A 22085-nucleotide genomic window follows, 5' to 3' on the forward strand; every position below is an offset into this window, starting at 1 on the left:
GCTTCAAATCAATTTTTATGAACATGAAAGTTGTTCATATTGTCCTTAAGAACAGTTTTTCTCTTGGGGTCATCTCCATTTGACCAACACATAAAACGTTAGGTCTCAATGTATTTCAAAATAGTCAGATGAATTGACTGATCAACTTCTCAAGTCCACACCTCATATCTTGATGAATTGATGATTGAGGACACTCAAATAATTTCAAATATGCATGACATGATGAATTAAAGAACTTCCCTTGATTTTATTTGACCATGGGCTGAGGTTGCTTCATGAGCAAGGCATGGTTGATGAATTACGGTTTCCTTGGGGAACAAGCCTCAAACTCCTTGACTTTCTTTGATCAAAATGATGAATTGAGATACTTGGGAGGCATATTTGATGGATGAGATCTTTGGGAACCATTATCATGCTTGCTTTCATCTTCTCTTGACGATATCAATGCCCATAGTGTCTCCTTAGAAGCTTTAGATCTTGTGATTGCTCAAGCTATAAACAAGAGATGTTAGTGACATATTTTTTATGCTTTTGGTTAGAAAATAAAATGAAAAAAGCAATAATATACAATTCAAGCATGCTTGGTGATCTCAAACCACTCACAAGATGTCCCACCCCAAGGGCAAAGGGAACCAAGATGCTTATGATCCTTGAGGCTATGCAAATGCCATGTTATGATGCCATGAGGGATCTTAGGGTCAAAATTAGGGTCTTACACAAGCGTAGAAAGAGCATCCGCCATCCGATTCTCATCTAGAGGAATATGATGGAAGTCAACCTTAGTAAAGAAAGTTGAAATCCTCCTCGCATAATATCTAAATGGGATGAGGCCGGGCAGATTCGTCTCCCATTCACTCTTAATCTGATTAACAACAAGGGCTGAATCACCATAAACATCAAGATGTTTGATCCTAAGATCAATACATTCTTCCAAACCCATAATAAAAGCCTCATACTCCGCCATATTATTCGTGCATTTGAAAGTTAGCCTTGTTGTAAAAGGAAAATGTGTGCCTTGAGGAGTAATAATCACTGCCCCAATACCATTTCCATATTGATTGATAGCACCATCGAACATCATACCCCATCGGGAACCAGGCTCTGGCCCTTCATCGAGCGTAGGCTCATCACAATCTTTCATTTTCAAATACAGAATCTCCTCATCAGGGAAGTCATATTGCACAGACTGATAATCTTCAATTGGTTGATGCGCCAAATGGTCAGCCAAGATACTACCTTTAATAGCTTTTTGAGCTCGATACTCAATATCATACTCAGATAACAACATCTTCCAACGGGAAATTCTCCCAATTAAACCAGGCTTCTCAAAGATGTACTTGATCGGATCCATTTTGGATATCAACCAAGTTGTATGATTTAACATATACTGGCGTAAACGCTTAGCAGCCCAAGCCAAAACATAACATGTCTTCTCAAGCATTGAGTACCAAGACTCACAGTCGGCAAACTTCTTACTGAGGTAGTAAATAGCATATTCTTTCTTTCCTGATTCATCTTGCTGACCAAGGACACAACCCATGGAATCATCAAGCACGGTCAAGTACATAATCAATGGTCTCCCTTCAACAGGCGGAGACAGAATCGGAGGCTCGGACAGATACTCTTTGATACTGTCAAAGGCCTTTTGGTAATCCTTGGCCCAATCATGACGCTGATCTTTCTAGAGGAGCTTGAATATAGGCGTACATGTGGCAGTCATGTGGGATATAAATCTTGAAATGTAATTCAAGCGTCCAAGAAAACCTCGGACTTGCTTCTCAGTTTTGGGCACAGGCATCTCTTGTATTGCTTTGACCTTAGCAGGATCAACCTCAATACCTTTCTCGCTGACAATAAAGCCCAATAACTTGCCGGAACGGACCCCAAATGTACACTTGTTCGGGTTCAAGTGGAGCTTGTACTTCCTCAAACGCTGGAAAAGCTTCAACAAGTGTTCTACATGTTCAACTTCTGTTTTCGACTTCGCAATCATATCGTCGACATACACCTCGATCTCCTTGTGTATCATATCATGAAACAAGGTAGTCATAGCGCGTTGGTACGTGGCTCCGGCGTTCTTCAAACTGAAGGGCATCACTCGATAACAGAATGTTCTCCAAGGTGTGATGAATGTTGTCTTCTCCATATCCTCGGGTGCCATATTAATCTGATTATAACCGGAAAATCCGTCCATAAATGAAAAGACATTGAATTTAGCCGTATTGTCTACCAACATATCAATGTGTGGTAGAGGGAAATCATCTTTCGGAATAGCTTTATTCAAGTCACGGTAATCCACACACATTCGGACTTTTCCATCTCTCTTAGGCACAGGCACAATATTTGCCACCCATTGAGGATATGTAGAAGTCACCAGAAACCCCACATCAATTTGCTTCTGAACCTCTTCTTTAATCTTCATTGCCATATCAGGATGAGTTCTTCTGAGCTTTTGCTTTACAGGCACACACTCAGGATTCAACGGCAAGAAATGTTGCACGATATCAGTATCCAGACCAGGCATATCTTCATACGACCAGGAAAAGACGTCGGCATATTCTCGCAGCAACTCAATCAACCCCTTCTTAACAGACTCTTCCAGGAGTGCCCCAATCTTTACTTCACGAATGCAGCTTTCAGACCCCAAGTTGACTGTTTCTAGATTCTCAAGATGTGGCTGAATGATCTTCTCCTCGTGCTCAAGTAGACGGGTAATCTCATCAGGAATCTCTTCAACATCATCTTCTTCTGCCTCAAATACAGGGAACTCAAAGTTGGGAGATGGTGTTGGATCATTATGTACAATGGGTTTGATTAACCTGCATAATGATTTTGAGTATAAAAGAGATTTCAGAATTCAAACAAGGCAAATCATTATGCAGATGAAAAATTGATTTTATTCTCTTTTTAGGGTTTTATGGTGATCACCAATTTCATGCGAAAAGAAAAAATGAAAAATAATTTGGAAAACAAACATTTAACATGCAATTATTGAATGAATATCATTGTATTAATCAATTATGCCAACAATGTCTTCACTTCTCCTTTTGGCATGGGAGAAAGGTTTTTAAACAAAATGAACACATTACGTTGACTTATGGATAACTGTTGGAACATCAACAATGACCCAATTATTGCAAATTCCGTCAGGTATGACAAAGTTGCCAAGGTCTTCCTCTTCATCTTCTTCAACAATGGCAGCGGCTTCCTGATTTTCAACGGTGTGGATGAAACCTCCACTCTGAAACAACCCAAGATCATTGGAAACACCAGAAGAATACCTTATGCCAGCCCGGGATTTGTTATCTTCCAACTTGATCATTTTCCCCAAACCATCAGTTGCACCATGCTCAATGGCCAACTTCGTATCATTATAGGAGACAAATGAAGAAAATCCTTTCCTAGAAGGCTCAGCAATAGACAAGGCTTGGAACGGAGTACCAACCTCATCCTCACCATCAATATAGGAAAAGGAAGATAAATGGCTGACCAAGAGAGCCTTCTCTCCCCCTATCACCACCAACTTTTCGTTCTTAACGAACTTCAACTTTTGGTGCAGGGTGGATGTCATGGCACCTGCCTCGTGAATCAATGGTCTACCAAGCAAACAACTGTATGAAGGATGTATATCCATGACCTGGAAACTGATATGGAAATCACTAGGTCCAATCTTGATTGGGAGGTCTAATTCATCAATCACAGTTTTACGCAATCCATCAAAATCTTTCACTACCACTCCACTTTGCCTCATGGGAGGCCCCTGGTATGAAAGTTTGGCAAGAGTGTACTTTGGCAATACATTGAGTGATGACCCTGTGTCCACCAACACATTGGACAGAGCATCGTCTTTACAATTCATAGATATATGTAAGGCCAAATTATGGTCTTTTCCCTCCTCGGGAAGATCATCATCACAGAAGCTCAAATTGTTGCAGGCAGTTATATTTGCAACAATGTTATCCAACTGCTCAATCGTGACATCGTGATCCGCGTATGCCACATCCAACACCCTCTGCAATGCTTCACGGTGCGGCTCTGAATTCATCAACAAAGATAAGACAAATATCTTTGATGGAGTTTGAAGCAACTGATCCACAACATTGTATTCACTCCTCTTGATGAGCCTCAACATCTCATCACCATCCTATTTCAACATGCCAGACTGGCCAACCAGGATAGGAGTATTATTGGTTTTAACAACAACAACACCCTTTACAACAGGAACAGACTGATTTAAAGAAGAAGTCCCCACAGGACCGGTAGGATTAACACCATATTTCTTCACAATGTTTTCATGGGATTTCGGCTGAGCCGAGAAAACAAGACCACTACGGGTCACTCCACTAACGTCGGAAATGCTCACGGCAGAGGTTGAGGGCAACAACACCTCCTTCCCATCTTTTAGCATAACAACGTTATAATGGTATGGGACCTCCTTATCTGATACATATGGGACAGGGCCCGCCGGCTTGATCACAAGAGTTTATGACACTTTCTTCTTGCTTCCATAATACTTGATGACAACAGGATTAGGAATTTTGAATACAGGAGTAATAACATCAACTTCATCCTCATTACGATTCTGAAGTATCTCAATCATCCCTTGATCTAGCATCTCTTGGATATCCCTTCTCACTTGACGACATCCTCTCTCATTGATAGTACACACCTGGCACCTATCATGATCATGCTCATAATGAATGTGTTCACACAAAAACTTATGCATCTCTACCAAGGATTTCCTTATGTCGTTCACATAAAGGACTTTGTACTTGTCGGGGCACCCCTGAACCATGTTGACAGCTGCTTTCCCATGCTCAGGCAATGGGTTCTTCTTCACATTAGGGTCTACATCCTCAAAGAACAGTATCCCACTTCTCACAAGGTCTTGCACCTTGGTCTTCAAAGGAAAACAATTCTCCATGTCACGTCCGGGTGCACCGGAATGATACACACAGTGAAGTTCAGGCTTGTACCACCATTGAGGATTGGCTGGCACAACAGGAGGATCTCGCGGAGTTATCAGCTTCCTATCGATTAAGGAAGGATAAAGTTCAGCATAGGTCATAGGAATCGGGTCAAAAGTTACCCTCTTCCTCTCATAATTGCTAGTGTTGGCGTTGTTATTGTTGCGAGGCTGGTAAGCCTGTTGTTGTTGATGATGTTGTTGTTGACGATGTTGTTGTTGTGGTTATTGTTGAACTTCTCTGAAAGCGGGTGCTATATGAGCCACTTGGTGTTGGTTGACAGTCGGTAGGATTTCTCTCCTCTTCACAAAGGGCCTTCTCTTGACATGGGAAGAAATAATATGAGTCTCCCCTTCCTTCTTCCTGAAAAATCCTCCATACTTATTTCCCGAGGAACCATCATCACGAGACAAGCGTCCTTCACGGACCCCCTCTTCTAGCCTCATCCCCATATTCACCATTTCGGTGAAGTCCGAGGGAGCACTAGCAATCATGCGCTCGTAGTAGAAAGAGCTCAAAGTCTTCAAGAAGATCTTTGTCATCTCCTTCTCCTCAAAGGGTGGCACTATCTGAGATGCCAGTTCTCGCCACCTCTGGGCGTATTCCTTGAAGGTCTCCTTATCCTTCTAGGACATTGCCCTCAACTGATCCCTGTCTGGAGCCATGTCCACATTATATTTATATTGTTTCACGAACGCCTCTCCAAGATCATTGAAAGTGTGGATGCTTGCACTCTCTAGTCCCATATACCACCGGAGCGCAGCACTTGGTAGGCTGTCCTGAAAGTAGTAGATCAGCAGTTGATCATTGTCTGTTTGGATCTAGATCTTGCGAGCATACATCACAAGATGCCTGAGTGGACATGTATTTCCCTTGTACTTCTCAAAGTCAGGTACTTTGAATTTAACTGGGATTTTTACGTTGGGCGCCAAGCACAAATCAGCGGCACTCTTCCCAAAAAGGTTCTTACCTCTCAAAGTCTTCAGTTCCTTGCGCAGCTCAAGGAATTGATCTTTCATCTCGTCCATTTTCTCATATACGTCCGGGCCCTCAGATGGCTCGGAATGATAAATGGTGTCTTCCACACGCGGGAGAGTGTGCACAACGGGAGGTGGCACAGACAGGACCGGGCTAGATGCCGGCATAGAAGCAAGGGTAGGGGCAAAACCCTCTGGCACAAAGTTAGATGGCATTCCCCAAGGGAATCCAGCTAGCATATTCTGAGCGAAGTGAGCGGTGGCAGCAGGCACTATTGAGGTAGCCACTTCGGAGATGACAGTCCTCACAGGAGGAGTTGCAGGAGTTGGAAAAGCTTGACTTTGTGCAGCAAGGACTGACTCCATCATGGCAGTTAGTCTGGCAATCTCTTCCTTCAGGTCTCGGTTCTCTTGCTCGAGGTGTTTCATGATTTTCTGATGATTTTCTCGGGTGTTAGACCGGTGCGTCAGCTTGTCTTCAAAATAAATGAAGAGCAAAGAGTTAGACCACTGTATCAGAGCTCGGAACCAAAACCTGCTTATGCATATGATGCATGCAATGCTTGTGCATATGATTTGTTTTTTATCAGAGGAACTTTACAAAGATCTATTTGCAAATGTTTTGAAAATATTGAACATATATAGAATACTCATAGCAATAATATTTGGAAACTTTTTACACCAAAGAAGTAGTATAGTTTTGGTAACTGTAAGACCCTAATTTTGACCCTAAGATCCCTCATGGCATCATATCATTTGCTCATTGCATTGCCTCAAGGATCATAGCATGTGTGGCTTCTTATCCCTTGGGTTGGGACTTGTGAGAGTGGTTTGAGATCACCAAGCATGATTGTATTGTATATTATTGCTTTTCTTATTTTCTTTACTAACCAAAAGCACGAAAATATGTCACTAACTCTTTTTATTTTGAAGCTCAAGTGATCATGTGCTCACAATGCTCCTAGGAGGCTCCTATGCTCAATGAAGTGGCCAGATGAAGGTGAGAACAAGCATGACAATGGTCCACAAAGTTCCTAATCATCATATATGTCTCCCAAGTATCTTAATTGGCCAATTTGATCAAGATAACCCAAAGGGCTTGAGGATTGTTTCCCAAGGAAACCTTAATTCAACTGTGCATTAAATGTGCCTTGCTCATGAAGCAATCTCAACCTATGATCAAACTCAATCAATGGAAGTTCTTTAATTTATTATTTTATGCATATATGAGCCTACGTGAGCGTCCTCAATCATTCATTCATCAAGATTTGAAGTTTGGCCTTGAGAAGTTGACCAGTCAAGTCATCTCACCAAATTGAGGATCACTGAGACCTAACTTCTGATATGTTTGTCAAATCAAGATGACCCCAAGATAAAAACTGTTCTTAAGAACCATATGAACAACTTTCATGTTCATCAAAAATCCATTTGAAACTTTCAAGGTCATCATTCATTTCAAAACATTATAGGTCATTTTGACTAAAACCCTAATTTTGGGTCAACTTCCCAAGGACCTAACTTCTTCATTTTTTATGATTTTTAGGTGAGACAAATTTCATTGGAAATATTAAGATGTCTACTTCAATTGTTATGTTGGATAAAATTTCATAATCCTAAAATAAACACATGTGATAATACAAAACATTATAGGTCACTTTGGACCAAAACCATTGAATTTGAAAAATATCCAACTTCCAGTGCTCATAACTTTCTCATTAAAAATCCAAATGATGCAAAATTTAAGTCCAAATTGATCATCTTGAAAAGATATATAACTTTGATGTTGGAGGTTTTTTCATTTGAGGCTTCATCATTGAAACAGAAGGGCTTGAAGTTACTTATTTTTGGCAAATTTTTCAAAGACATGTTTTGTACCTCAAACTTCAAAGCCAGTTTTCATAATTTTATAAACTCCAAATGTATGTTTTCCCAACATAGCTTTTTTTCCTTATTTCAAGAGCTTTTCAACCATTACTCACACTACCATGTTTAGATTTTCCATGAGAGACTTTCGAAGAGCTAAAGTTTTATGTCCAATTATGCAATTCACATTGAAACTTGAAATGCAAGCTAATGTCAGGCCTTGTGCACGTCCAAACCATCTGCAAATGATCTCAGCTTGAAATTCCATTCAATTTTGGGCCTCACATGCGCCTGTACAGGCCCATGCATGGAGGACCCAATCTTCATGCACACGAGCAAATCACTTCCTTGATTAATCTCCAGCTATAAATACATGTGCATCTCCATTCAAAAATCAACCTTAAGGTGATCTGAAACTCTGCTGGATTCAAAACCTAACCTCACTCAAAGGAATTCCAATTTTCATTTCTCAATTTCAAGCTTGAATTTCAACTTCCTTGGTTGATCTTCAAGTCTTAATTCCTTAGCCTTGCATCCTCATTATCTCAAGATCAAATTGGAATCAAGAACTTGAGCAGATCGTGCTGTTTAAAGTTGCACTTCAAAGGTATAACACCAAACTGTTTTGATCTAAAGCTTGCTATACCATGTGAATTTCTCTGGTTTGAATTGTTTTCTGAAGTCCTCGAGCAAGAGGCAGGCCAATGGTGGTCTTAATTTCATGATTTGAGACATTTCAGTTTGCACACCTTGATTTTCAAGCTCAGATTTCTCATTCAATAGAGACTTTGAGGGAAATCCAAGGTTACAGGGGTGATGTACATCACCCCAACTTCATTTTGGTACCTTGTTTTTTCATTTTAATTGAGGTTGAAAAACCTGCGCGTGGTGGCCGGAAGTTGTTAACTGGCCGGAGAAGATGGTGGTTTCCACCACCATCCCCACGTGGCTCCACCTGTGCCTTTGAATCTCTTTCAAACGTTCTAATCCTGGCCATTGGTTCATCTGACTTATTTTAATTCCATTTGTGGCGCGTTTGACTAAGGATTATGGTGTGTCCTCACTTCTGAACTGTGTGATAAGGCCACGTCATTTATTGAAATAGATCCAAGCGCTCCTGATTTTTGTTATTTTCTTATTTCTGTTTTAATTTATTTTATTTTCAAAAATTCATAACTATTTTATTTGAAGTTACAAAAATATGAGACCAATGGCAAAAAAAATCTTGAAAAATCTAGTTTCATAATCTGATTTTTAATTATTTTTGTGACTTCATTTAATATTTTTTGTGAATTATTTTGCTTTTAATAGTTTTTAATTCATTCTAAATACTTTTTGATATCTGAAAATTCCAAAAAATATTTTCTTAACACATATGGATCATGATAAGTCAATGAAAAATAGTCTCATCAATTTCTTAATTGATTTGAGATTTTAATTCATTTGTGTTATTTTTCATTATTTTTAATTGATTTTAAATAGTTTCTGATTTCAAAAATTGTTGAAAAATTTTGTCAAACTTTGTTTGACCATGTTAGACCTATGAGAATTTAATTGGACTTGTCTAAGTTGATTTGAATTGAATTTGAGGTTTGACCATATTTTGTCCATTTTAATTTTGCATTTATTTTAATTTCAAAAATACCAAAAAAATATGTTTGACTTGTTGACTTCTAATCTTCATTTCTCTTCTGTTACCATTGGTTGATGATGATTTGATTCATATTTGATCATTGTGTTTTGACATTTGAATTCTTCTTTTATTCATTTCATCTTCATCTCACTTTCTTCTTTTTTATTTTGGCCAATGAGTTAATGATTTGTGGTTGGTCTTGACATATGAGAGGCTTAACCTTCTTTGATCCAAATCAATCTCAACTTGATCAATGATCAAGTGAGTTGCTTTGTGTCCAAGATAGGTTACTTCTTGGTCAAGCAAAAAACCTAAAGTCCATACAAGGCTTTCCTTCTTTTCTTTTGGCATGGCAAGTTGTAGGAGCTTGGCTTACTAGTCATGATCTCTAACTTGTGTTTAGTTACCTATAGTTTTATTGACCGGCCTCAGATAGATGTGACTACTACATTAGTCCACTTACGGTTGCTTAACATAGCGCTAAATTGTCTTATGACACATTAACATTAACTACTAACTACTAACTTTAATTCAAGCATTTAATTTCTTGCAATTTACTTTAATGCAATTTACTTTCTTGCTCATTTATTCATATTGCTTTTTCCTTTGCTCACTTGAGCTCATATTTTATGTTTATGTCATTTTCCTTTTGCTCATTTGAGCTCATTATTGTATATAAATATATTGTTGCTTTGTGTTTGTTTTATCTTTGTTTGTGTGAACCCAATGCAAAAAAGGAGAAAGGACTTAGAATTAGGACCTTACCTATGCTTAAATGAGTTCAAGAGAAACTAGGCCACATGCTTTTAGAATGCTAAACTTGTTGAAGAGCAACTAGGCCTCATGCCTCTAGAATGCTAAATCTTAAAGTTGACTTCAAAGGATTTCCTTTCCAAAACTTACTCTTTGTCCATTCCTCTTATTGTGTTGTGAACTTTTTGATGTTTGCTCTTGTGTGAGAGGGATTCCATCTTGAGATAGTAAGAAGGACCATTGTCATGAATAGCCAAGTTAATAGAGACAAGCCAAATGGAGATCCTAGGAGCTTGAATGTATATTTTTGATTGCTTGAGTGATTGCTAAGTCCAAAGGAAAGGAGCATCTTGAATCATCTTTATGATTTCAAGAAAAAGAACTCCAAGGGTTTTATCTCTTCTCTTATATTTGCATGCTTTAGGACTAGCCCTTCTCTTCTTCTCTCCACTCTAACCCAAGCCAAACTCATTTATATGCAAACTTTGACTTTGTTTCAAATTAGAAACCTAGGCCTTATGCCTCTGATTTTTTCAAACTCTTTTCATTAATACTCATTGTGAATAAACATTAATTCAACTTTGACCTCACTTTGTAAATACACTTAACTTGTAAATACAACTCACTTCAAGTGATTTTTGTGGTTCCAATGGCCACCTTTGCTAAAACTTTTCATAAACATTAGCCATAGGTTTGAGTTATCATAGAGGTTGGCGTAAACCTCACCTTATCCTTAGTGATTGGACTATAAGTCTTCCATACTTATTATAGGGTTAACCCCTCACTAGTATGTTGAAGCTCTCCTCACATGGTGGATTGTCGGTTTAGGTTGAGTTTTCTCCCTTTGATAACAAAAGACCTTAAGGCTTTTGATCAAATCAATTCACCAATCTTTTGAGATTTTTTACCCCGAACTACGAGGTTTTGATCCTACCTTTGTAATGGTACGTAGGCAATGGGTTCATCCATTCAAACAACAAAATTGTAAATATAATATTCTCTTCTCATCCCCCCCCCCAATCTTGTTTGCACAAATATTTTCACAAATACCAACCTACAATACACATTTGCAAAAAGAGTTTCCCTTAGAGTACTAAGGATATTTTGGGTGCTTAAAACCTTCCCATTTCATAACCAGCCCCCTTACCTAGATCTCTGACATTTTTATTAGTTTTTGATTTGATAAAACTTCTTACTTGGTTTTTGTTCGCTTTTTAACCTTTCCTTTGGATAAATAAAAGTGCGGTGGCGACTTGAATTGTATGCTTACTTTTGATTTAGTCAATAAATCTAAAGGTAACGAATACCCCACTACAGTAACCAAATACAATACAAGAGAAAAGGAGAATGAACATCCTATGAAGCCCTAGAAACAGTCGTCAAAAGCCTTCGAGATCGGAAGATAAGTAGCACGAAGCCTCTTCACCTCTCTATCATAAGCTACTTCCATGTCGGCCTTCTCCTTGGCGAGCTGATCATACTTCCTCTTCCAAAACCTGGATGAGTGAGGAAGGAGAGAAGTAACTACATCATCAGGCTCATCAATAACCTGATGCTCTAGAAACTCTATCACTGCATCCTTATCCTTGAGCTGCTGAAGAAGTTCCTCACGCTCACGAACCTATGCATGCGAGCGGTCTTCGTCTCTCAACTCCTCTACTCCTTGATTAGGGAGGGTTGAAGGCCCAACCATAACCATAGGGGTAGGTCTCGGATACTCGTACGGCATGCGGTACTCAAGAGCTCTCTTCCTTACCCAAGAGGTGTAAGGTTCCAAAGTAACACAATTCCTCGGACCAAGCTCATTCCTCCCTTTCCTATGAACCTTGCGCCAGGCGCGGACCATCCTATCCTTCAAGTTTTGGGGATCTTTACCCTTTTTCAAGAACAAGCCTTCCAACAAAATGTTGTTGGGTTTACCCTTTAAGGGGAACCCAAGCTGACAGCGGGCCAAAGCAGGGTTGTAGTTAATTCCACCACATGTACCAAGAAGAGGTACATTGGAAAACTCACAACAAGAATCAATAATCTGAACTCCATCATAAACTCGACTATACTAAGAGATATCATCATTAGTGAGAGACATAAGTCTCGTGGACCACTGTAGACATCCCTTGTTCTCCTTGAAGGCAAACGTCTGAGGCAAGTGCGAAATAAACCACTTGTATAACAGAGGCAGACAGCATACAATGGAACCACCACCCTTTGCATTCCTTATATGCAAAGAGAAATTAGTGTCACCCAACAGAGTCGGAACAGGATTAAGAGAAGAGAAAATCCTAATAGCGTTCACATCCACGAAGTTGTCGATGTTAGGAAATAACACTAGCCCATAGATGAGGAGTACAAATATGGCTTCAAAAGCTTCCTTACTCATGGCCTTCCCAAACAAGGTAGCTTTGGCAATCAGAAAATCAGATGGGAGACCTTGAATTCCACCTTTGGCAGTCATATTGGCAACAATGTCAAATACATCCACATGAAGCATATCAGCAATCTCTTGAGAAGACGGAATCTTCTCCAAGCCACTGAACGGCAATTGATCAAGAATAGGTATACCTACATGATAGGCATACTCCTCCAATGTAGGCAGATGCTGGAAATCCGGAAAAGTGAAGCACCGATACAGAGGATCATAGAACTGCACCAACACACTCATCAGACCTTCATCCACCTTAGTAGAAAGAATAGACAGAAGCTTCCCATGGCGAGCTTTGAACTCCAAAGGCTCTAATACATAAGATGCCAAACTCCTTAACTCTTTCAAGTCGGGTTGTTTGAAACTGTACTTCTTCGTATTCCTTCTTTACTTATCCATGTCTGAAAATTTGTAAATAGACCTCTTAAGTTCCTTGTAGAGCCTTTATTGTTGATGACATGAATGCGAATGAATGCATGAATGCATGGATGCAACAAACACACTAAAGGATCAAGCAAGTCACACCACACAAAGGTCACGAGATGGCTCAAGTCATCTTCGATATCAATCATCCATTTTGGTGGATTATGGTTTACACCTTATCAACATCCAAGTTCCATTGATATTGAGGATATACGAGAATGGATCAACCGCGAATCACGGGTTTGTAGTAAGTCACGAGCATGGAGTCTCGGTTAAGAACCACCCAACGGCAGTGTACTATGGTTAAACCTGGCAATCATGTTCTAAAAAGGTTCCCATAGTCATCATCCCATCTTTCGGATATTATCGTATGAAACGACTATTCGTCTTCCAAAAATATTCTCAAGAGAGACTCTTATGAGTGTAGTATCGCGTAACAATCGTATCAAATCTTACACTTGAACGACCTTCGCACTACGTCCTAAAATAGGCCAAGATGGGCTAGGTATCTAAGGTCCTTGGTTTCTAAGGATCCTATTGGAAAGAGTAATGCCTAACCACGACTACTCGTGTGACATTATTGATCCCAATAAGACCTCCACCAAGTGAATGGACTTGCAAGTTAACTTGTTAAGGAATAACTCCACACAAGTCAACAAGACTATGCCATTCTCCTATCATAAGTGCACTCGAGTTCGGGTATAGAACTCATCTCACAAGAAACCACCAAGCATACAAGCAATTAATATATCAAGCAATTCATACATTACAAACAATACATTCATCCCAAATAAATATAAACACACAACGCAAACAAGAAAAGAGTAGGCTAAACCCACTAGGAAGTGTCTCTCCCCAGCAGATTCGCCACTTTTCTATAGCGGGGTTTTTCATTACCTTTAGGTTTATTGACTAAACCAAAAGTCAACATACAATTCGAGTTGCCACCGCATTTTTATTTGTCCAAAGGAAAGGCTAAAAAGCGAACAAAAGCCAAGTAAGAAGTTTTTCAAATAAAAAACTAATAAAAATGTCAAAGATCTAGGTAAGGGGGTTGGTTATGAAATGGGAAGGTTTTACGCATCCAAAACATCCTTAGTATTCTAAGGGAACCCTTTTTGCAAATATGTGTTATAGGTTGGTATTTGTGAAAAGATTTGTGCAAAAGATTGGAGGGATGAGAAGAGAATAGATTATATTTACAAATTTCGTTGTTTGAATGGATGAATCCATTGCCTACGTACCATCACAAAGGAGGATCAAAACCTTGTAGTTCGGGGTAAAAATCTCAAAGATTGGTGAATCGATTTGACCAAAAGCCTTAAGGTCTTTTGTTATCAAAGGGAGAAAACTCAACCTAAACCAACAATCCACCATGTGAGGAAGGCTTCAACACACTAGTGAGGGGTTAACCCTATAATAAGCATGGAAGGCTTATAATCCAACACTAAGGATGAGGTGAGATTTACATCAACCACTATGATAACTCAAACCTATGACTAATGTTTTTGAAAAGTTTTAACAAGTGGCCATTGAAACCACAAAAACAACTTGAAGTGAGTTATATTTACAAGTTAGATTTATTTACAAAATGAAGTCAAAGTTGGATTAAGATTTATTCACAATGAGTATTGATGAAAATGGTTTTGAAAAGCCAAAGGCTTAAGGCCTAGGTTTCTAATTTTAAACAAAGTCAAAGTTTGAAGAAAAAAAGATTGTTGGCTTGGTTAGAGTGAAGAGAAGAAGATAAGGGCTAGTCCTAAAGCATATAAAGATAAGAGGGGAAAGATAAACCCTTGGAGTTCCTTTTCTCTAAGTCATAGAGATGACTCAAGATGCTCATTTCCTTTGACTTAGCAAACAAACAAGCAATCAAACAATTTGAATTCAAGCTCCTAGGATCTCCATTTGGCTTGTCTCTTAACTTGGCAACTCATGACAATGGTCCTCTTTTCACAATCTCAAAGTGGGATCCCTATCACACAAGAGCAAACATCAAAAAGTTCACAACACAGTAAAGGGAATGGACAAAGAATAAGTTTGATGGAGAAGTCCTTTTTTGAGATCAACTTTGGATTTTAGCATTCTAAATGCATGAGGCCTAGTCGCTCTTCAACACATTTTAGCATTCTAAAGGCATGAGACCTAGTTGCTCTTGAACTCCTTTAAGCATAGGTAAGTCCTAATTCTAAGTCCTTTCTCCTTTTTGCACTCGGTTCACACAAAACAAACAAAAGCAAACACAAGATAGCAATATATTTGTATACAATAATGGGCTCAAATGAGCAAAAGAAAAATGGCATAAACATAAAATATGTGCTCAAGTGAGCAAAGCGAAAATCAATATGAATAATGGGCAAGAAAGAAATGACATTAAAAGTAAATGGCAAGAAATTAAAAGCTCAAATTAAAGTTAGTAATTAGTAAAGTTATGTTAGTTTGTCATAAGACAATGTAGCGTTATGTTAAGCAATCGTAAGTGGACTAATGTAGTAGTCACACCTATCTGAGGTCGGTCAATAAAAATATAGGCAAAGAACACAAGTCAGAGATCATGACTAGTAAGCCAAGCTCCATAAACTTGCCATGCCAAAACAAAAGTGGAAGGGCCTTGTATTGACTTTAGGTTATTTGCTCGACCAAGAAGCAACCTATCTTTGACACAAAACAACTCACTTGATCATGGATCAAGTTGAGTTTGGTTTGGATCAAAGAAGGTTAAACTTCTCATTTGTCAAGACCAACCATAAGACTTTAACTCATTGGCCATTGGTGGAAAGAAAAGGGTGAAGATGAAAGGGAAGGAAAAAAGAAGACAACTACCAAATACAATTGATCAAATGTGAATCAAATCAACATCAACCAACACCAAACAAAAGAGAAATGAAGATAACAAGTCAAAGAGTCAATGGTAATTTTTTGGTATTTTTTGAATTAAAATAAAATGCAAATAATAAATAAATAAATAAGGTCAAATCTCAAATTCAATTCAAATCAACTTCAACAAGTCCAATTAAATTCTCATAGGTTCAACATAGTCAAACAAGCTTTGACTAATTTTCTCAACAATTTTTGAAATCAGCAAGCAATTAAAAACAATTAAAAATAGAACAATATGAATTAAAATCTCAAATAATCTCAAATCAAATAAGAAATTGATGAGACTATTTTTCATTGACTTATCATGATCCATAAATGCTATGAAAATATTTTTGGATTTTTCAAAAGTCAGAAAATATTTTAAAATGAATTAAAACTATTAAAAATCAAATACCCATGAAAAATATCAAATGAAGTCACAAAAATAATTAAAAATCAAAATATGAAACTAGATTTTTCAAGAAAACTTTTGGAGTTGGTCTCATATTTTTATGACTTCAAATGAATTTTTTATGAATTTTTGAAAATCAAATGAATTAACTAAAAATAAAAGAAAATAGAATAAATGGAAAAAACCACGGCCACGTTGAGCTCATTAATTGACGTGGCATTAGGAGACGGTCCAGATATGAGGGAACACCATGCAGTCGAGTCAAACGCGCTACACAAATCATTTAATGAAGTATTTCAAATGAACGCGTGAGATTAGATCGTGGTAAGGTGATCTAATGGTCCTGGTCAGAACACGTGGTGGTGGTGGTGGTGGAAACCACCATCTTCTCCGGCCAAACAACCAATTCCGGCCACCAGTTGCAGAGAAAAAAGTTTTAATAAAAATGGAAAATAAGGACATGAAATTGAAGCTCGTGTGATGGAGATCATCACTGTACCATTGGATCTTCCTCACTCTTCCTATATTGAGAGAAACATGAAGAAGAAGATCATGGTGTTCCAACTGTAAGCTCATGAAATGGTGAATTGAAAGCACTAATGGCTTGCCTCAAGTGTGAGGAGTTCAAAAAATCACACAAACACAAGAATGCTACATTGAATTTAGAGTTCTAGATCCAAAAAGTTTGAATGTATACCTCTGAATTGAAGCACTTCAGGCCATGAATCCTTCAAGATCTTTGCTCCTCTTTGCTCTAGGGATGTAGGGGAAGTGAAAGGCTAAGGAATTAAACTTTGAAGATCAGCTAATGATGCTGAATTTCAAGCTCGAAAGTGAGAAAAATTTCTGAATAATTCCTTTGATATGGCTATAGTTTCAATGCTGCAGCAATTTAGATCTCCAAAAGGTTTCTGAATGAATGAGAGGGAGCCTCTATTTATAGCTGAAGATGGTTGTGCATCACACTTCCCTCATGTGCATGGCAATTTGAATTTTGCTTGCATGTGCCTGTGTAATCGTGTAGCAGGCCCAATGATGAATGGAACATCTTGCTGATACCACCTGAAGATCATTTGGACGTGCACTTTGAATGGAGAAAGCTTGCACATTAAGTTTCATCATAAAACCTTAAAATGCACCTAAATGAAAATGAATTCGAAACTCTCAAATGGTAAGTCAAAAAGAGTATTGTGTGTAATGGTTGGAAAGCCCTTGAGATAAGGAACAAAAGTCATGTTGGGAAAAAATTCATTTGGCATGTGCAAATTGATGAAAACTGGCTGTGAAAATCCAAGTACAAAACATATTCAAAGTACTTTGAAAAATTTCCCCAAAAGCAAGCTTAATCAAACCCCTTTGTTTTCATGATGCAAGCTTCAAATGAAAAACCTCCAACAGAAAAGTTGTAGATCTTCTCAATTTTATCAATTTTGACTCAAAGTTTTCATCATTTGGATTTTATATGACAAAGTTATGGGCATTTTAAGTTGGGTACTTTTTCAAATTCAATGAATTAGGTCCAATATGACCTATAATGTTTTGTATTATCACATGTATTTATTTTAGGATTATGGAATTTTTTCCAACATAACATTTGAATTATACATCTCAAGATTTCCAACTCATTTGGTATCACCTCAAAATTATAAAAATTAAGGAAGTTAGGCCCTTGGTAAGTTGACCCAAAATTAGGGTTTCAGTCAAAATGACCTATAATGTTTTGAAATGAATGATGACCTTCCAAGTTTCAAATGGATTTTTTATGAACATGAAAGTTGTTCATATGGTTCTTAATAAAATTTTCTCGCTTGGTTTCATCTTCATTTGACAAACACATCAAAAGTTATACCTCAGTGATCCTCAGTTTAGTCAGATGACTTGACTGGTCAACTTCTCAAAGTCAAACTTCCAATCTTGATGAATAAATGATTGAGGGGCCTCACATAGGCTCACATATGCATAAAATTATGAATGAAATAACTTCCCTTGATTAAATTTGATCTGAGGTTGAGGTTGCTTCATGGGCAAGGCACAGTTAAAGCACAATGGAATTAGGGTTTCCTTGGGAAACAATCCTCAAGCCCTTTGGGTTATCTTGATCAAATTGGCAAATTGAGATACTTGGGAGACATATATGATGATTAGAAACTTGGTGGACCATTGTCATGCTTTTTCTCATCTTCATCTAGTCATTGCATTGGGCTTAAGAGCCTCCTATGAGCATAATGGAGCACATGATCACTTGAGCTTCAAAATAAAAAGAGTTAGTGACATATTTTATGCTTTTGGTTAGTTAACAAATAATAAAAACAATAATATACAATACAAGCATGCTTGGTGATCTCAAAACACTCAAACAAGTCCCACCCCTAGGGTTAAGGAGCCAAACATGCTATGATCCTTGAGGCAATGCACTTGTGCAATAACATGATGCCATGAGGGATCTTAGGGTAAAAATTAGGGTCTTACAGAGTGATAGCTAATTTAACTTTTATGAGCATGTGATATGAGGTTACATTATAGGTCACTTTTGACCTATACCATTGAACAAGTGATTTTTCCAAACTTCAAAAATGCATAACTCTATCATTCAAAATCCAAATGACATGCAATTAGTGACCATTTTGAAGGTCTTTGAAAGATCTACAACTTTTATGAAGACACTTTTCTTATTCGAAGCTCACATAAAAAGTTAAGCAAGGTGGAATATTGAGATATATGGCTTGACACTTAGAAATTTTTTTGATATGTTGAAATTTCCAAACTTCCACCTCAAAATTAATCATGATACAAGCTTCAAATGGAAAAGTGTGGAACATGAAAGTTGTTCCTCCTGATCTAACCTTTCCAAAAAGTCCAATTTCATCCATTTTGGACAAGGTTTGAATAGGTTGCGCATGGCTTGAACATTGCATCATCATTTGGAAAAAATCAAACTTCAAGCTTCCATGTACAATTGCCTAGCACTCCAATTTGATTTCAGACTTGTTCAAATCAATTATGGATCAAATGGAATGATCTCATGGGCCTGTACACGCCCATGCACACATGCATCACTCATTGCCAAATTTGGAAACTCAATTGTAAGGTGAAAACATCATGTGATTCAGCTATAAATAGAGCTCCCTATGCTCAGAATTGAGGACTCCTTCGCGCCAGCTTTGATCCCAAACACCAAACCCTTCCATTTGAGAGGATAATCCTAAGAATTTCCTTTGGAAATTGAGTTGGAATCTCACTGTTTTGAGATTCAAAACTCCAGGGATCCAAGACCTTTTATGCATTCTAATCTACTTCTGCAAGCATCCTGAGCAAGATCAAGCACGAGCCAAAGCAAGAACAAGTGAATCCAGACCTACATTGAAGGTATTTTCTAGAAAATTTCATCTCTTCGATTCTCTCTCAATTCCATTCAATTCTCTTGGATCTTTGGTTGTCTGAAGTCCTACCAATGTAGGCAAGAAGATTGAGTTGCTTAGAGGTCAAATCGAAGCAACTCAGTTGACACACCTCAAAATTCAACTCCTCATATATTTCTATATGTGTGGAGTTAGTTAAAATTGAGGTCAGATTCGTGCTCTATGCCATTTTTTCTTTCAGACCATGTCCTCCTTTTTCATTTTCTTGACGGTGATGACTGAACTAGTCCGGTGGACCTCGCCTGAGAAGGTGATCGGAGGTCCAACGCCGGTGGTGTGTTGGACAGGTTCTGAGCCGTTGATCTCATTTGAAATGTATTAATCTCATGCGTTGCTTGTAATTACCATTTGTGTTACTCATTGACTCGTGACTATGGTGGAAAGCGCGCTGATGGCCACTTGATCTGCCACCTCAATTAATGAGGGAGATCAAGTGGTCCACGTTTTTTCTGATTATTTCAATTTCATTTTAATTGTTTTATTTTCATTAATTCATATTAATTTTAATATTTATCCAAAAAATATGAGAGTTTCACCAAAAAATTTCAAATAATTTCCTCTTTCATATTCTGAATTAAAATTATTTTTTGGATCATTATTAATATTTTTCATGATTTAATTGATTTGGCATTTGTTTTTAATTGTTTAAAAATAGTTTTAAGTCTTTAAAAATTCTGAAATTTTTTCTCCAAGGTCCTTTGACCTTGTTTGATCTATGATAAATCTCATGGCCATTTCTTTGGTGTTTTGATGAGATTTTAGGAATTTGACAAAACATATTTAATTTAAATGCCTTATTTTAATATTTTTAATTTAAATAAATGCCAAATAATTTTATTGACCAATTGTGATGACTTGTTTGAGTTTGACTCTTGTTGTTGGATCTTGGTCAAGGTTGATTTGACTTTGTCAAGTTAATATCATTGGATTTAGGGGATTGATGGAATGTACATTCCATCTACCAAAATGAATGGATGATATTAATTTGGTAAAAGTCCTCCTTTGACCAATTTAAGTTTTGATCCATTCCCCTCCCTCTTCATCTCATTCCCTTTCTTTATGCATTCATCTCATTTTGCCTATGATATCTCAAAGTCCTAAAGCTAGTTGATTAAAAAATTAACATGAGTATGGATAAGATTAGGCCACTTCTTTTGCATACTTCTTTTTGTGTGTGGTGTGTTTCATGAGCATAGTCCATTATATTATGTCTCTAACATGCATTAACACCAAAATTTTATTGCCCGACCTCAAATAGTTGTGACTTCTACATAAGTCCAATTACGATTGCTTAACATAGCGTTAAATTTGTAAAACAAAAGGCATAGCATTCTAGTTAGTGAGATTGTAAGTCTCCCCTCTTTCATGGTATTGTGTGGAAACTTGGCCTTTTTTCCTTTCTTTGAAAGATGTCTTGGCTCAAGGATCCATGCTTGTGATAAGTGGGTTGAGTGTTCTCCAAAGAATGTCTTAAAATGAAAAGCAAAGGTAAAACAATACTAACTTCTAATTCATTAACAACTAACATTTAATTTCAAGTCATTTACTTCAATGTCATTTAATTTTACCTTTTATTCATTTGCCATTATTCATACCATTCTAATTGTTAATGTTAATGCAATTTTCCCTTTGTCCACTTAGACCATATTGTGTGATATATCTTGTTTGTGTATACTTTGCTTGTTTGTGAGGTCTTTGACCATTAATGTACATAATGACAACAAAAACCCTAAAAAACTCTTGCGTGGACTGTTGGCTTGATCTTGGACAAATGGACTTAGAACTTAGGCAACATTCCTATGCTAAAGGACTTGGCCAATGCCAACTTATTGAGAAATCAAGTGCTTGGAATTTGAAACTTCATCTGATACATCGTTCAAGATTCCCCTGAGTTCATCTGCAACATGATCATTGTGAAGCTGTTATTTTGAACCTGTGACTTGTGGAATCCATCTGTTACACGGGCTAATCTAAAGAAGATCATGGAATTGCTAAAGCTTGGATGTGGCTATATTTATTTGATGTCTTTTCTCTTCAAGATAATATAATTGTGCATTTGTGTGTTGCTTGATTCTAAATGTCCAAGGGAATTCTAGGTTTCTATTGACATTCTTGTCTATTGGATTGCTACCCATTTGGTCAGATCTTTTTAACTCTTAACTTTTAATCTTGTGCATAGGACTAGTCCCTTCATCTTCTCCCCATTTCTTTAATTTCAAAATCTCTCCCTCCTTTTTTCAAAATCTTCTTTGATTAAACTTATTTTGTTCCAAACTTTGACCACTTTGCAAAAAAACTAGAAACTTTGGCCTTATGCCATTGCATTTTCAAACTTCTTTTCTTAATCAAACTTGTAAATG

Source organism: Lathyrus oleraceus, chromosome 5 (assembly GCF_024323335.1).
Source record: "Lathyrus oleraceus cultivar Zhongwan6 chromosome 5, CAAS_Psat_ZW6_1.0, whole genome shotgun sequence".
Taxonomy (NCBI): Eukaryota; Viridiplantae; Streptophyta; class Magnoliopsida; order Fabales; family Fabaceae; genus Lathyrus; species Lathyrus oleraceus.